General features: G+C 50.6%; 1 protein-coding gene and 1 long non-coding RNA gene across 3 annotated transcripts in view; both read left to right on the forward strand.

Annotated features, from left to right (window-relative positions):
• Positions 1–1,262: 1,262 nt before the first annotated feature.
• On the forward strand, positions 1,263–6,276 carry LOC147217515 (uncharacterized). Its single transcript, XR_015108911.1, has 3 exons — positions 1,263–1,398; positions 1,482–1,556; positions 6,250–6,276. It is a non-coding gene; the product is annotated as an uncharacterized LOC147217515 (long non-coding RNA).
• Positions 6,277–7,317: 1,041 nt separating this feature from the next.
• Positions 7,318–18,160, forward strand: part of lrrc4ba (leucine rich repeat containing 4Ba) — a 38,366-nt gene continuing 27,523 nt past the window's right edge. The window contains exon 1 of one of the 2 annotated variants that reach the window (XM_086175442.1): positions 7,318–7,481. The gene's annotated coding sequence lies outside the window, so the exon portion shown is untranslated. The remainder of the gene's footprint in view (positions 7,482–18,160) is intronic. The other variant, XM_086175443.1, reaches the window with a different exon arrangement.

The raw sequence follows: 18,160 nt of genomic DNA on the forward strand, positions 1-18,160 counted from the left end.
TAGTTCTACCAGATGGCATCGCTTGGCCACGCTTCCCTCTGGCATAGCCGGGAATCGAAGCCGGCCCGGACGCATGCGCGCGGCGCCTCACCCTGCCCACGCCTGCATTCCCGCCCCTGAAACACTTCCCCGTAGTGTGCACGTGAAACACACCGGCGGACGCCGATGCATTCCGGCAGGAAGTGATGTCGGTCCCTTTCACCCAGGAGACGGAGACGGTTGCTAAGTTACCAGTGACAGTGGGCTCTTGTTTCCTCCCCTCCTCCCCCCAGCCCCTCTCTCACATGGACTCACCAAGACAGACACTAGTCCCTCAGTGGCTGCTGTTCATCCCTTAATCACCGGCCGGCCCTCACAGCTCGGCTTAGCGCCACTTATCTACCCCCCTCCCTCGTATCTGCCTGCATCTCTGCATTCAGCTATTAGCGCCTGTCTGAGCTCATGAGTTCAGGAGGGGAGGGGGGGCCGAGAAAGATCAAGAAAATTGTTCAGCCCATGATGAGCCTCGGCTGTAAAAGAAAAAAAAAAAAAAAAGGCAGCTCAAGTCATCTGACGAATGAATGAATGAATGAGTGAATCGAATCCTAGGAAAACAATCTTCATGAATCCGCTTTATTTTCTTGCTTCTCCTTTAAATTGAGGCGTTCTGTCAGCCGAAGCAGGGAACAAGGATCCCAGTCATGGATGGAGAATGACACCCCCCCCCCCCCCCCCGCCCGGTGCAAAGTAGGGTGGAGACCCATATCAAGAGATCTGAAACATCTAAGAGAAAAAAAAGAGTATTCGGTTAAAGTTAGCAACATTATCCATCACCCCAACAAATGGATCAAGCCACAGAGGTCAAAGGTAGAGATCCGTCCACACAGAGTGAGTCTGCTTTGCAAAATATAAAAATGAGAACATTTATTTCTTAACATTTACAGGTGAGAAATGGAGATGGAGTTTGGAAGCCAATTAGCTGCAGCAAATGTTTGTGTCCTTGACTTCCAGGGGGTTCTGTTCGCGAGACGTGAGGAACCGGCACGAAGACGCACAGATCCCCTGGAAACGGGGAAAGAAAGAAAGAAGAACAACAACAACAAAAAAAAAAAAAAAAAAAACGTTTCAGAGCGGTGTAACCTGAGGTTCTGTCAGACGGACCGTGAAGCGCTGCCGCATACATTTGCATATTAAGGAAGGAAACTTAATTTTCTGAAATCCAGCATAAATCCTTGATGCTTTAAAGTGCAGTTGATTTAATTAAAAGCCATTTGGTATTTGCGCTCACAGAGAAATACTAATAAGTAGCACATGGGTGATTGGTGACGACTACGGCCCGGCATCACCGCAGCAGGTGAGCCCTCTCAGGAGGAGCCCAGGCGTCCAGCGATCAGGACAAACTGAAGTTCTGGGATCCGGGTGAGTTTCATTCATTCATTTTCTTTCTGCTAATTAAATTTCCCGTGCAAACCTGAATATTTGTGGCATTTTTTTAAGCGCAGCCCATTGAGCGTTCAGGTCAGCAATGACAAAAACTGGCCTCTGCCTCCCCGTGGTTCGAAACGGAATCAATCCAGGTAAGTGTTGACACATTTTGTCATGATTTGGGCGGCGAATGGAAATGCTTACCGAGACTAGAGGTGGCGGGTCTTGTTGATTTTGCCATGAGAAAAAATTCATATGTGACATCATCTTTACTTCACCATATTTCAGCAGTTGCCATTTGTAAAACCGGAATTGAAGTCCGACTTTTGACCAACAATGGATCTTAATGCCAACTTGAATTAATTGTCCCTCACACACCAACAAGATCCTTGGTTCGATTCCGACGGGGTGCCTTTATGTGCGAAGTGTCCATGTTCTCCCTGTGTCTGCGTGGATGTCCTCCGGGTTTCTCCGGTTTCCTCGCAAAACGACGGGTTAATTTGCACACCGAAATTGCCGGGTTTTGTGAACGAGTAAGTGAACGGTTGCATGTCTCCGTGTGTGGCCCTGTTATCGTCTGCGGCGAACGCAACCTCTCGCCTTCTTGTTGTTCATTCCCGTGGAACCCCTCCACTCAAAGGGAATGAGGGCAAAAAGCCTGGGGTGGACCGGTCAAGGTCACAAAACCCGGAACCCTTTCAAAGAGAATATTGGAAAAAAGAAGAAAGCTCATCAGGAGGCGGAGTTTCCCGTTGCGATCGGATCGTCCCAGCGGATGCTTTATCAATTATTTATCGGGGACGACTGATAAACACCGAGTCCGATATTTGGGCTTATTAACCGCGTGTTACCGAAAAGGCAGGAAATCCCGTGTTTGGAACAATTCGCGATAAAATAAATGAAATCCAGGTATTCCTCTTTCCTGTAGAGCTGATTTATTTAGCAGATATCGCCCGAAATAATCTCTAATCTTCTAATTCTAATAAAATTGTCACGGATCCCTTTTTTTTTCCCTCCACGCAGGTGATAAACACTCGAGATGAAACCCCTCACCCAGCTTCCCAGTAACACAGAAACTATGATCCGTTAAATGTCAATCATCCCAGGTTTGAATATTGATAATTGTACATCGTCCACCTGCGCACACAGAGCCGGGTTTCTTTTTAAGAGATCTTTAAAAAAGGAAAAAAGAAGCATAATGCGCCACAATGCACATGCAAACCGCAGCCTCCGCCACAAGCAACGCCGCTCAGCTACATTCAATTTCCCCCCCTCCTCCCCCAGGTAGGAGGGGGGGAAATTGCTTCTGAAACAACCCGGGCCGTCCGTCAGACCCGGTCAACCTGAGCGGCCGCCGCCGCCGCCGCCGCCGCCCCCCCCGAGCTTTCCAAGGTCGCCTGGAGAAGGAGCCTGCAGGAGCAGCGCTGAGTTCAGCGGCTGTCTGGAATCTGTGAAGAGCAGTTTGTGTTTCAGAGGAATCAAGTCCGTTGTTTTGTTCCTGGTGATGCCGCTGCCTCCGTGTTCTCCCGCCCGCTCGGGTTCTATCCGTGGGTTCTCTTCCGGTTCCTTCGGCTAACTGAAGACTTTAAGTATGAGGGAATGAATGAGGATGGTTTGATGTCTGTGTGATTGACAGCTGATCTTTCGACCTCAGCACGACCCGTGATAGGCTCCAACCTCAAGCGAAGTTTTGTTCTGGGTTTTCAAGACTTGTGTATTCGTGGGAAGGTCGGACTGTTTTTTCGGCCCCGCGTGTTTCCCCCCCGCGGCGACCGTCTCAGCGGACGCCAGCTTGAATGGCTGCGCACTGAGTGCGGCGTGGGAACCACCTGGTTCCACGGCTGTACGCCGCAGGCTCCGCCCCTTTTTGGGGTTCCGGCGACACCGAAAACATCCAACTTTGGCTAAGCTCAAACTCAAAGCCAAGTCTCACCCCCTTTACCCTCGAGAGGATGAAACCAACAAAGAAACGAAACGGGATAAGCGGATGGATTCGGGATCCACAAATTATGTGCTAGAGATCAGGTGATTTGCTGACATGGCCCCGGTCCTCAACCCGCGAGAGTGGCGGCGTTGGCGGCGAGATGAAGATCATCAAACCGGCGGCAGGAGAGCAGCTCAGGGCCTCGGGGCGGAGTTTGTTTTATGCCCGGCTGGAGGAGGTGTTGACAGGACTGGAAGGAGCGGGAGAGAAAGTCTTATTATTAAGTCCGGCCACAAAGAGCACCGACATGTCGCGGCCAGGAGGAGGAGAAGGAGTGTGCAGGTTGGACGAGCAAATAACACCTAGAATTGGATTTGTCTTCAGGGGCCTTCAGGTTGAGGTCCGTTCGGCCCGGCCGTGGGAAGATCAATGGCCCAATCGGTCCTAATAGATGCCAGAAGGAAGGGGCAGGCTCGGTTAGCTCCGTGTTTAAGAGAGTCTCCCGGGAGGAGACGTGGGGGGGGTTTAACGACGAACGCGGGGCATGAGCGGCGGAGCGTTCAGCCCTCGCCACCACCCAAATGTTCAATTTAGTATCACACGGGTTCGAATCTCCGCCCCGCTGTCGGACACAGGGCCACGGAGGATGGCAAGGAAGGAGGGAGGGGGCGGAAAAGCCCGGAGGGGAAGGCCCAGGCCCGCGGGCCGCGGCCCCTCGGGTGTGTCTGCCCGCTTTGTCGTCGGACGACGCCGTCGCCACGCAAAGGCGGAGGTCTCGCCCGGTGCAACAACTACCGACACCCCGAACATAACCTGGGGCAAAAGAGGCGTGTCTGGCAATATGCTAGCGCAGGGCTAACAGCAGCAGGCGGCAAGAGCAGAGGGGAAGAGGAAGATGTCGTTGACGGCGAGCTCTCGGTCTTCATACGAGGAGCATTAATCCTCGCAGCAGCTCCCATCTTTATTCATTTATCGGCCTGTGGTGTCCACTCAATCAGTCAGTTAGAGGCCGGTCCGCTGGAGCGAGCCTCACACACACACACTCCACAGCCGGGAGGAGGAGGTGGAGGTTATACTCCACGCCGTCAGCCTGAGCAGACACTGCAGCACAGAGATACAAACTGAGTGGGTTGGGTAGGAAGAGGAGGAAATGTGAAGCGGGGGGGGGGGGGGGGCTTTTAAATAATGAGGCAAAAAGGGTGACGGGGGGGGGGGGGGGCAGTTGGTTGGGGGGGGCAAGTGGAGGTGAAGAGAGATCAGCTTTGTATCGAGAGAGAGTGAGATTGAGAGGTTCAAAGTAAAGAAGGGAGAGCGCAGTCAATATCAAGGGCTGAGCGATGGGGAGAGATCCAGGATGACACCTCCACAGGCGCGCGTTCGTGTGTGTGTGTGTGTGTGTGTGCGTGCGTGTGCGTGTGTGTGTGTGTGTGTGTGCGTGTTTACGTGTGTGTGAAAGAGAGAGAGGTAGTGAGGGAGGGATGTGCTTGAGTGTGTGTGAGACTCAGAGAGAGGGAGGGATATCCACTGCACTGTTGTGTGACTGGAAATTTAATAGAGAGAGAGAGAGAGGGAGGGAGAGAGGGGAGAGAGAGAGAGGGAGGGATGGAGGAAGAGGAGAGAGGGAGGAAGGAGCAACACTGCAAACGCACCGTGCAAGAGATGCCGGAATAACAGAGGACTTTGGCAATGGACACACCATGAGCCTCAGTGTAATGTGTGTGTGTGTGTGTGTATACATGTGAGCATGCATGTATCTGTGTGCGTGCGTGCACGTGTGTGTGCGTGAGCGCGTGCTCGCGTGCGCACAACTAAAATGAGCCGTTGTACATTGCGAAGGAGGAGAGGGGCGTCCAGGACGTGCAGAGTGTGTGCAGCTTTAAATCAGAGAGGAACAGGTTGGCCATCCTGTTGCTGCATCCAGACTTTAGGGGTCAGTCCCCCCCCCCCCCCCCCCCCCCCCATTTGAATATGTGAGCACGGCACATAGAGGAGGCAGGTGTGTGTGTGTGTGTGTGTGTGAGAGAGAGAGAGAGAGCATGAAAGAACAAGCAGCTCTGATTGAGAGCCGAAGAGCCAGGATGTGAGAAATCCTCTAGGTCTCAATATAGAACGTTATCAATCCAGTCCTAATCATCTGTCCGAGCTCACACACACACACACACACACACACACACACACACACACACACACACACACACACACACACACACACACACACACACACACATGCACGCACACGCACACGCGTTCTCCGTCTACCTCCCCTTCGCTCTGCTATCTGATGAACACACTTGAACCACCCACTCGTCTTCATCATGCTAATGGGGTGATTGACAAGTCAACCCTGACCGGGGGGGGGGGGGGGGGGGTCACATCTATGTCCATTATTTTAGCCTCTTAGCCTGATTTTTCACAAAGTGCTCCGAAGCTGATACTGAGATCTGTGGAGGGAGAGAAGAGACCATTTGGTTCGATTTGAGCTTCCTGAAAAAGATGGGGGTATCATCTTTTTTTTTTTTTTTTTTTTTTTTTTTTTTAATCAGTAAATATTAGATGAATTATTTTCAACAAAAACAAAACACTGCCAGTTCTGGTGCTAAGGCACTGGTAGTAGTACTTGGTCGTAATACTAGTTACAATCTAGGATAAATCAGAATTAAATGGGGTTTGGTTTGATGCAGACTAGATATAATCATTAATATAATTAACAAATGTCAATATATTTTTTTATACTAACAATCCAAATGGTATATCTCTTTAGGTCCTCCTTCCTGAACTACAGGTTCTTGCACATACTTTGTTGTATACTTTGTTGTATACTTTGTTGTAACTTATACCGAGCGCTTTTGTACGACAACCCCCGACATTCTGTTTCCCCGTCATGTAAAGTAAATATTTTTCTTCTCCTCTTCCTCCTGCAGGCCCGGCGGATCAGCAGGTCAAAGGACGGGTCAGTCAGAAAGAGTGTTTAACATATATACATATATACATATATGTATATATACATGAATAAGTGAAATGTTTATATTGTTTTAAAAGACCGATCCCTGCATGGAGTCGGACCCGCTTCGAACCCTGAACCCCCGGCACATCCTTGCCGAGGGTCAAGGGTCGGGATAGATTCGGAGAACACGTGCAGAGGAGGAGAACATGCTTGTGCACGAGTGGAGTCCAGAAGAACAGCGTCACACCTTTTTTTCTTTTTTTTTCCCTCTTCCATCAACAGAACCGTTTTTTTTTTTGAACAGCTGAAAGATTTCACCTCAACCTAACCCCCCCATCCTCCTCGCCCCCCCCCCCCCCCCCCCCACACACACACACACACACCTTTTTATTATGTAACCCCACCCTGTTTTTTAGGTGGATCTGCAAAGGGGAAGCTTCCTCTCCCACCTCCACCCCGACCTGTCAATCAAAGCTGACGGTCGTATCTGAATCAATAGAAATATGATGTGAAAGTGAAATGCACGGATTTGTGCTGCGCTTGAGCGTTGCCAAGGAAACCGGCGAGGCGGCAAACGTCGCCCGCAACAGGCCGTAAACCCCCCCGACGAGCATATGGACACGTGCACGCGCGACAGAAGGAGAAACCGACACCTCCTTATTTTTATATTTTCCCTTAAAAGGCGAATTTCTCACATTTTCAATGACACCCTTGGATGCAGGCGTGCGTGTCACGGAATCTCTCGATTGAAATTCCGCGCCGCGGGGGCTGTCTGGGTCGCGTCTGCGCGTCCCGACGCGCAAAGGATAGAAAAAAAAAAAGAAAAAGTTGAGCATCCGGAGGATTTTGACGTCCCAGTCTCTCTCAACCCCAGCCCCTTCTCTCTCTCTCTCCGACGGAAACCCGGGTCCCAGTCCAGGTCCGGATCCGGGTCCCTGCACCTGAGGACCGGAGAGGATGCTCGTTACCGGCCGCGGCGGCGCCGCACTTTGAGGAGCGTGAGAGAGAGAGAGAGAGAGAGAGAGAGAGAGGAGGGGAGGGGAAAGAGGGAGAGAGAGAGGGAGAGAGCGTCGGCGGCTCTGCAGTGGAATACGCGGCTGTTTGCGGGAAGGTGAGCGCTCCCGGAGTACCGACGGACCAACCGACGGACCGACGCGCCGCGTCGCGCCCGGAGCAGGACGGACGCGTCCCGACGGCTGACCGATGACGGTGAGTCTCCGTGACATTTCCCCGCGGTCCCGGTGGCCGATTCATCTTGTCTGTGCGCTTGCCTGTGTGTGTGAACCCCCCCCCCCCCCCCCCCAGTACCACCATCTCCGTGCGTGTACGCGTGACAGACGCTGGCGAGCATCTGATCCGCGCGCAACGCAACCGCGATGGAAATCCGCATTCATGACCCGGGGGCGCGTATCCGCGTGGAAACTCTCCCCACGAGTGTTTCTCCCGCCCAGGAATTACACGCGAGATGCGGGGACGCGCACGCGTGCAATATCAGAGAGGATAATTGGATTGGATTTGACTCCACGTGAAGGACGATTTAACCCCCACACCCTCACCCCCTTCCCTATGCTCATCCTCCCCCGTGTTCGCGTTTAGTCGCGTGGATTCTCGTCCACGCGGGTCCATCTAACCTTGGCATGAGGCGCACCTCCGCTCCTCCTTCCACTCCACGTCAAGAAGAAGAGGAAGAAAAAAAAAAAAACCCTTCCTAATCGGAAGCTCTGTCTGCACGCCGGGCATCAGTCAGTCAGACCCCTTCCACCCCCACGCAAAAAAAAAAAAAAAAAAAACCCACACCCCCCCTTCTGATGACCCCAGATTGGGAGGAAAATGCGCAGGCACCTTGCGGGTAACGCGCCGTGGGTTAAGCTGTGAGTCAGACCCCCCCACCCCCCCCCCCCCACCACCACCACCACCCCCAACCTCCAGAGAACAAGGAGAAGATAGATTAGGGGCCGATGAATGAAGATCTCCTGCCTGCATCTGCAGCACAATGATACGGATTTAAATGCTAATGTGGCCGGTGTTTGAGAGACACCCGGGCCGTCCGGAGGGGGGGGTTAGGCTGCCGGGGCAGCGGCGCTGCAGAGCGGCCGCGTGATCTCCTGAGTTTTGAGAAAATAACTTATTAATGGTGTGTTGGAGGATGAAATGGGGCACTGGGGCAGGATTGACAGTGGGAGGGAGGCCGTGTCAGCTCGACCCCCTCCCCTCCCCTCCCCCCCCTTTTTTTTTCCAAGCCGTCAAATCCAGCAGATTTGAGAAATCCCATCTTTTTTTTTTTTTTTTTTTTTACCTCCTTTATCTGTTTCATCCCCCTTGATTTCCCGCGTGATGTCCGCCGCCCGTCGTTAACGGGCCTCTCGCCCGGGATCGCGGTCGTTTGGCTTCCGACCGACGCTCACTCGGAGTGAAATTTTGAATTTCGCCGGAGACGTTTTAGGTGAGGGAGCGACATCCGTTTCCGATCTACGGGCCCCCGCGTGGCCCCCCCCGGGAAGCTGTCACACGATATTGTGTCTAAAGGCCGGATCATCCGTCCGCCGCGCCTTCGGCTCTCAAATATCAAGCCGTCTCCACACGTGGACGTGCTCATCCTCCGCTAATCCGAAATAATTCCAGGTTTTCCGGAAGGTTCGGGACTCATTAGCCTGTTAAATGGCGGCTATTTATTGTGCCCTCCGTGGATCCGGTAGGGGGGGGGGCGGGGGGCCGGAGGGGCCGGCGCCCCCTAGAGATCTTAACGGGGTAAAGGACAAATCTGATGATGTGCAGGGTTCTGGTCAAACAAACAGCAGGCGACGGCAAACAAACGTTTGAGTGACCTTTCAGCCACCGGCTGTGACTTACGATACATTTTAATTCCGTCCCTGTCGGGGGCCCATAGCATAATTTCGGGAGGAAAATAAAAATGAACGCTCGGCGAGGGTCGGGCACGGGCGCCGCTTTCCCCGACGTGAAGCCGGCAGGTACATATTCATCTCCTTGACTAAATTGGAAATATCTTGATGGTTTCCATAGAAACTGGACTCACACATCCAGCGTGGGTCACGTTTGTCGGCGTTCCTCCGGGGACGGCGCCCGCGGTTCAGCAGACCCTCCGCGTCGTTGCTGCCGCCAAAAAGTGTCTCTCTATCCACTCACGTGACTGTCGTGGGTGTGAGCGTCCGCAGAGCCAACCGTCGGTTTAATTAGCGTATTTACCATTTGCTCCGTCCTTCTATACGTTGTTCTTGAGTCAGAAATGTAAATAACTCAGCGCCGCCAGCTTGTCTTTCCAACCGTGACCACCAGGGGGCTCGGCGAGCGTCTTAATCAAGAGTGGGCGATTATTTTGGCTTGCGGGCCACATTTCTTACTTAATTTTTATGTGCGTGCTAACTCGGTATCGCTATGTAAACGGAACAAAATGAAAATTGCAATTTCAATATTTCAATTTTTATCGTTAAAATTATAAATAATCACGTAAATGTACCGACATTATTTGGTATGTGATCACCCGTACAAAATTAAACAAAAGGGAAAAATAAGGAGTTTCTAAATTCAAAATATTCAAAGAAAATAGTTTGGCGGGCGGGATAAAAAAGCAAAACGGACGTAAAATGCCCGGGTCCAATCATTTCAATTTTAATTTTAAACTTTAAATTTACTGCTATGGTCGCAGAGCCGGGAGCTCAGTGGGGGACCATCGGGAAGTCACGCGGAATAACTTCATGAGATTCTGGACGTTCCCAGCAACCGTCAAATCGATCCCAGCAGTTGTTTTCTTGAAGCTGTGACATTCTGCTCTCCCCGAATTGTGATTTGTCTTGTTTTCTGTGACTATGAATAGTCTACTTCCTGCTATCAGAAGCTGATGTCCCTGTCAAAAAGCCGCTCCTTCTGCCTTGCACTACCTCTGTGAGGTATTATTGAGTATTAAGGGTAATGAGGGGGTGTGACTGGGGGGGGCGATTGGTGACCCCCTCCCTCTTTCAGCCTAAAGTGGCGGAATTTGAGCGGGGGCGGACATTTTAGACATTGATTTATCAATTAATGTTTCAAGCTAGCAAGAAAATGAACAGAATCCTTGGGAGGCGGTCCAAAATTTCTGCCGGGACAACTTTGTAACTCGAAGCACTGGAAGACCGGTGGATTCTGAGCGCGTGGCGGTGGGTGGCGCGGTCGCGCCCCGGACATCTGCGCTCCAGATCTCAGCGTGAAGCTCCAGTCGGCCTGGTTAAGTTTCATTAATCCAACGCTGATGAAGGATTTGGGCCGGAGCATAGTCTACGCGGGGGTTGTCTGTGGAAAGTCTTCCCATCTGGAGGTCGCGGAGGTAAACCTCATTCCGGCGCCGGTGTATCACTGATGCTAACGGTCGATATGCGCGGTGGGCGGAGTCTAAAACCCGTCGGAGGCATCCTAATGGCGACGATAACAAATAAAGCCGGCGTTCAATGCAGCGATAGCATCTGTGAGCGCCGCCGCTCCGAGGAAGGAAGGATGTCTGGCTGCGTGCTGCGGATTATCATCTGTATTTAGGCGTTCGAGACGCCCCGGATCGCTGTTTGCCGGATTAGCGCAGTTCCCGGAGGAGGCGGGAATCGAACCCGTGACTTTCGGCGGTGCGGAATTCCGACCGAAACTCAGCTCGCTCTCATTTCAAGGTGTTTGGTGCTTGTTGTAGCCTCACTCCCAACTCTTGGGAAACCTCGTCGGTTCTTTGCAACGCCACAATAGGAACGTCCGCGATCCGACGAGCGTTTCGCTGTTCGGAGCGGCAGAATTTTCAACTTTGGAGACGAGGGCAAACCAGCTGAGCGGTTCCGGAGGAATCGGGTCGGGAATGCTCTTTAGTTTCAGAGGCTCGCCTTCCTCTCACGCCTCGCCGCAGAGAACGGCCAAAACAAACAAGCCAGCAAGTTAACGGGGACACGGTAAATTACCCCTGCACACCTGGCCTGGAGGGGAGGTGTGACTGGGACTAATCCCTCCACCCCCCTTTCACCCCCCACTTCAATACTGCCTGGAACTGAGTAGCCGTTATGTTATATTTCCTGACATTTGTAGAAGTCACTGTAAATACACTCATAAATAACACATGACATATAAATATACATATATACACTGCTCAAAAAAATAAAGGGAACACTTAAAAAACACATCCTAGATCTAAATGAATGAAATATTCTTATGAAATACTTTGCTCTTTACACAGTTGAATGTGCTGACAACAAAATCACACAAAAATGATCAATGGAAATCAATTGTATCAACCCATGGAGGTCTGGATTAGGAATCACACTCAAAATTAAGGTGTAAAAACAAACTCCAGGCTGATCCAACTTTGATGTAATCTCCTTAAAACAAGTCAAAATGAATCTGTGTTGCTTCCTGAGTGGACACTATGATTTCACAGAAGTGTGATTGACTTGGAGTTATATTGTGTTGTTCAAGTGTTCCCTTTATTTTTTTGAGCAGTATATATATACTGTATGTATATCTATATCTATTTATATGCATTTTTATTGCTTAATCTATATCTATTTTTTCCATTTTTTTTTATTTATTGCAGTTTTATTGCAACTGCTGCATGCAGTTGGAGAGTGTTACCGAGCACCTTTTATTTATTTATTTTTTTAAATTTATATTTATTTATTTATTTACCTATTTTTTGTTGTTTTTATTTTCGATTTCTAATAATATATAGTATATATAAAACATGCTAATTGATAAGTCGCATCTCAGTGTCACATTTATTATATATTTTCTCTTTCTAATCTTTTAAATTCATCTGGTTATTATTTAGACACAATTATATCAAATGTGATATCTTCAGCCAAGAAACTTCTGGGTATACATGCAGACATGCTGTACATTAATTGGAGCAATACACTTGGAGGTGAAAATCATCAGTGTCTATATAATGAAGTTTATCATAAATATTTCTCACAGAGTAATTAAACCTGAATAATTCCTTAATCTTTAGAGATTTTGATGCTTAAACAAAACGATTGGGCTACCTGAAATTCAGTTTCAGGTAGCGTCTGTTCGTACAGATGTGGTTGTCGGGGGAGGTAGTTAGCAGCCCAAACCATCTCAACACATCCACACGTTTGACTTCGCTGAAAGGCTAACTGAACGTTAGCGGCTAACATCGCGCCAGTCCCCTCAGATTCTAGTATTTTAGCCGACAGATCGGAGTCACCGTTTTTTTGCTCATGTCAAAGCACTTCAGTGAGCTTCTTCTCCCACATGACGCGAGGTTCTCTGATATGAATGCTAAAGTATAGCAATTCAAAATTATGAGCAATCACTATTAATGGACTGCTTTAAACTTTAAATTTACTCCTAATTATGGTTAGTTTTTAAATGATGGTCCTTTTGATTCTTCTTTAGACCCATCGAAGAAGATCGAGCTGCGGTTTAAACTAAAATAAGTTAGACTTTATTAATCCGGGAGGGGAAATTCTGCTGAGGTGTTAATGTGTCCCTCGCCTTCCTCTTACTGTACCTGAAGAAGACAGAGGATGGCGTTCATCGGATGCATCGGGGCGCAAGGAGAGTTGCCCTAAATTTCGGCGCAAGTGCGCACGCTGATGCACATACATGCTTTTCTCTGCGCACGTGCCGGAGTGGGCGAGTGATGGAGAGAGGGAGAGATTATGGATGACACAAAAAAGTGCTCTAATCAGGGCAAGCCGGTCGCTCGCCTTCTCACCGGGTGGCGGTGTCATTGACTGATGGCGGCGCGACTCGCTGACGCACGCAGGTTGGAGGGCGAGCGGAGGGATCGTCGAGGGCGACGGGTCGGGGGAATCTGCCGGAGGTCAGAGCACCTGCAGGGGATTCACGCCGTGACATCCCGGAAAAAGCCGTCCCGTGCTCCCTGCATACCCCAAACCTGGGGGGCAGGCGGGACTGTATTTTTGTTTGTGCACGGGTCCGTGCACAATGCAAATCCGAGTGACCGCGGGGGCTGCGGAGTGCATGAGCACTGACCCGTCCCATATGACGGCGCAGCAACATAACTAGCTGTGATTGGTCTGATTGAGTCTCAGGCCCTTAATTATTGGAGAACAGCCAGCAGGGAGGCCATGTTAACATCCACGGAGCTGACATAGTGAGGGGAGTTGAGACCCCGCCGACACACACACACTCACACACCCAAAGGAATTCAATCTTATCATGACCTGAAGGGGCAAGTGATGTGCCCCCCCAACAGGGGAGGGGGCAGGAGGAGGAGGAAGAGGGGCGACATGGCGGGGAGGCTGGGGACGGGGGGGGTGGGGTCAGATCCTAAGATGCTGTAAAATAGAAGGTCACGCATTCTGAGCTGCTGCAGGAGTGTAAAATGTTAAACGCATCCTTTCCTCCTGATGGAGCAGGGTCAGGTCTTCTTGCATCGCCCCTCTACACACACACACACACCTCATTGGTAAGTCTTGTAATTGTGCGTTTGAATCCGTGGCATCTCACCTGAGTGTGAATCCAACAATGGATCTTGGCTTTTTGTTTTTGATCTTTTATTTTTGTTGATGACCTTGTGCTAAAGTCCAGGTCATTCAGACAGGGATCAGAGATCCGCTTTGTGACTTCATTGTAAGTTCAAGGACCTGTTCGTAGGGCGTTTCATGGTCAGCCGCGAGCGCCTTCCCGCCTCGGGTGACGGAGCCGTCGCCTGAATGACGGCGACCCGGTGGCGGAATGAGCGTATCTAATACCGGGTTTCTGCCGCCCGCAGTTGGCGAGTGTTACCGAGCACCTTGGTGACCGCCGTGCTCTGCGGTCGCGACCGGCAACACCCGCGGCATGGCGCGCCGTCTTTAGGGAATGTGTTCCGGGTCAGTGGCTTCTGTCTGCTCCCGTGACGGGCGGCTCCGGGCTCAGCAGCAGCATACTGAAGATGATGATGATGATGATGATGACAGTATAAATATTGATGATGCGGAAGGCGGGAAACAGATGACTGCCTGAGAGCGGTAAACATGGAGTCGGAGCCGCCATGACCGAGTTGTGATGCTCAACAGATTTTTTTGTTTTCATTCTTTTTTTTTTTTTTTTAATCTTTCTCTCACCACTTGTTTTTGTGTGCGAGTGTGATTCAGCTGCGACACAGACAGGTTTCCATGGCGGATCACGACCAGGCGCCTGGAGAGGAGCGTGGGTGCGCTGGCGCACAAAGCTAGCATGTGGTCAAACCTACATTTTAGGATCCATGTGGAGGGTGTCGTGTTTTTCGTGGGCGGCGGCTGCGCCCGGCGGGACGGCGGCCCCGGGAGGGACCGACAGCGGCCCCCAGGGGGCGCCCCAGAAGTAGTTAGCGGAGCAAAAGTGACATCCCTGTGATAAATGACAGACCCGCCTACACGCACGTGCCTCCTCTGTTTGCGCTCCAGAACTGTTGACTCAGTCCTGCTGCCTTATTTATATATTTGGCTGCCGCGGCGGCAGGCGCTCGGATTTCGCGTTTGGGCCAGCTGATCTGCCCTCTGATATCGGCCTCCTAAAGCCTCGTCATCTAAAAGCTCCACCAGGATCCGTGTTTCGTAGCCTGCGAAGGGTTTGTCGCGGAGGCGGGCGCTCCCTGCGGGGACTCGGCTAATGGACGCGCAGATCTTCGTGTCCAAATGTGTCGCCAAGTCTTGCAGACGTCCAACCTCTGCTCTAGATGTTCCAAGTTCTGCAGTATGGAATATTACAACGCCCCCCATAAATGACCAAGTGAAACAAAATGTAATTTAAAGAATGGATTCTCTCTGTTTGGACTCTCCATCTTCACCCCAAGGTGTCTTACCCAGGTTCTCTAGGTGAGGTTTCTCCATGTTTTGCTGCCTGGCTTTGCTTTGCTACCTCTCAAAGTCCAAAAACTGTCAGCGGGTTCATTGAAGACTCTTAATTGTCCGTAGGTGTGGGCGATAGATGGAATGGTTGGACATTTCTACATGTGGCTGTGTGATTGACAGCAGACCCGGCCTGGTTTGGCTCCGCCCCTTGCACCAGCGTCGGCGGCGAACGTCTCGAGGCAGGCAGATGCGTGACGAATCAATGGAACGGTCCACAAGCTGGAAGTTTCTAGGAATGATTACAACCACAAAAAAAGACTTCGGAGAAAACAATTTTCTTTCGATATGTAAGATTCAGTTCAGCGACACCCGATTGAATGTCGTGTGACCTTTGACCTTTTACTTTACTTCAGCCACTGGTAAAAGACTCGGCTGGAGCAGCATGAGGGAAAACTCATTCTTAACCAAGAGGGGGGGGGTTTAATGGATCTGTGTTGTCACCGGGTCGTTCTTCTCGGCGGGGGGGGGGGGGTGTTCTGCCCCCCCCTCGCCCCCCCGCCGTGCCCCAGCCGCTGTCTTATGTTCTATCATTACTTGTCGATCTGTATTGGTTCCCATCACAACCTCCAGCTGTTTTTCGCGGCAAGGTCAGTCTCACTGATCCCAACGTCCCCCCGTTCGAAAGAGCCGCAGACGCATCGAGCAAACCCCCCCCCACCCCACCCTCCCGCCGCCGCCGCCATGATGGAGACACGCAAGATGGTGAGTGGTTACTATGGCAGGTTACCATGGCAACCCCAGGTCTCCGTGAGAGCTTCCATTTCGCACAGCGTGGGAGAGAGAGAGAGAGAGAGAGAGAGAGAGCAAGAGAGTTAGAGGTGGAAAGAAGAACCCGCAGAGAGGAGGAGAAGGGTGGAGAACATCGGCAGAGGAGGTGAGGAAATAAACACGGTTGAGGCGCCGAGGGAGGAGGAGGAGGGATTGGAGAGGAGCATATGTGGAGAGGAATGGGGGAATTGATGGGCTGTGGGAGGAGGGAGAGGAGGTGATGGAGAGGTGCGAGCGGGGGCTGAAGTGTGAAGCGCAGAAGAAGGGGTAGGGTCGATCGTCCAATGGCGAGCTCGCCCACATCCGCAAAGCGCCGGACTATTTCGGTGAACGCTTGGCAATCATTCCGGCGGTGGGAGACATTGTGTCGGTCTTGGCGACCGGTCTCCATGGAGACGTCCATCAGTCAGTCGGTGTCAGAGTTTTCTGGGCCAGGCTTTATCGTGTTTGTCAGTGTGTTTATCTGACTGTGTGTTAGTCAGTGTGTCACTCACGGGAGGGGGGGGCATGATTATAACACACACACACACACACACGTTGTGTGTGTTGTTTGTTTGTGTGCAAGGTGACGGCCCGTTGGCGCAGAATTCAAAGCAAATCGTCATTAGTCCTTCACTGCTTCCTATTCAGTGAACACACCAAAAAATACATTTATTCTTAATTTGACTACGTCTCCAGCTTTTCTTACACTAGTCAAATTCCCTACTGCAGTAAAACCTGTAAGTTGCACGTCAATATATAGTAGGAAATGTATTTCCAGTTCATAAAATAGAGATTGTTTTATTTCTAAGTGATATTCTTATAACTAAACAGGTATTTATCAAACTAATATAATGTGGGAATACAATGAGACAGTAAATCCTGGTCCTTAGTCTGTAGGAGATATTTGTATTATTAGACTTGTAGTAACCAAACTATGAGGCGATCAGATTCATCTTCTGCCACCTCCAAGCATGGATGGATGCATGCGTGTGTGTGCGTGTGTGAGTGTGTGTGTGTGTGTGTTTTCCACGTTCTCCTGCCTGGGTTCCCACCAGGTTCTTGGTCTTCCTCCCATGGTCCAGTAGGTCCATCGAAGACTAAATTGTCCGTAGGTGTGAGAGACAGATTGAATAGTCAGATGTCTGTGATTGACGGCTGAGCTGCCCGAGTTAAGCCCCGCCCCCTTGACCTAACGCCAGTCGGGATTGGCTCCCTCCCTTCTGGGCAGGGTTGTTCTTTCTGGTCCAAACCTGACAGGATATTAGATCCCACACAGTGATGAAAATTCATTTGTTCTTTCCGTCCCTGAAAATAAAATTGAAAAAAAAAAAAAGAAAAAAAAACCTACGGAACTGACGTCCAGTTTTTAACACAAAATATGAAAAATGAGCCTTCAAGATCTTGGAATTTTTTTGCCAAATGCGGACATAAATAAAGTGAGGCACGAAAAGGCTCAAGATGAAGCACGTCATCCGACCCCAGAAACGCACGTTTAGATGACCTTGACCTCGACCTTGAGCCGTTATCCGGCCCCTCTGATTACAAACCGGGGAGTGTTTGTGGTCTGAGGATCGGCAGCGGAAGGAAACATGCACCTTCGTGATTTACTGCAGCACCTGATACCAGCGGGGTGCACAAGATTCTGTGCTTTCCCACAGCCATGCGTACGATCAGGTCTTATTTTATGAAAAGAAAGAATATTAACTGGCTGTTTTGCATAATGAGCACTTTTACTTTTGACTGTTTAAGTTGTTTGCATCCCTTTTTCGGGACAGATAAGCATGCCCCCCTCTGGTGCACAGCGGAACTGCTGTCAAAGCTTGTTGCATCAAGGGGCGGCACGACGGCGCAACGGTTAGCGCTTCGGCCCCATAGCACGAAGAACCCTGGTTGGATGGGGACGGGAGGACCGTCTAATTGGAGAAAATTTCAGAAAACTTGCCCCAGATAAGTGATTATTTGTCTGTATATGTGTCTTGACTGGCGACTGGTCCAGGTCTCGCCCGATGACAGCTGGGAAAGGTTCCAGCAGACGACGGATGGATGTTAATAATAACAATAATAATAATAATACATAGGATTTGTATAGCACTTTTCATGGTACTCAAAGACGCTTTACATGTTACGTCAAGATTTAGTCGGAACTGTTTTCTCTCGACCGAACAACAACCCCGGGCCGTCCAACTCGCTCTGCGGCCGACGACCCGGCCCCATGTGGACCTCCCCGAGCGCCAAACTCAACTTCGAAGTTGAAGTTCTGCGTCTTGCTGTTGCTTTTTGTTTAAGAAAGCGGAGTCCCGCTGGAACCGC

The sequence above is a fragment of the Fistularia commersonii genome, chromosome 28, assembly GCF_037954325.1.
Source record: "Fistularia commersonii isolate RoL2024-O1a breed Wild chromosome 28, RoL_Fcom_v1.0, whole genome shotgun sequence".
NCBI lineage: Eukaryota > Metazoa > Chordata > Actinopteri > Syngnathiformes > Fistulariidae > Fistularia > Fistularia commersonii.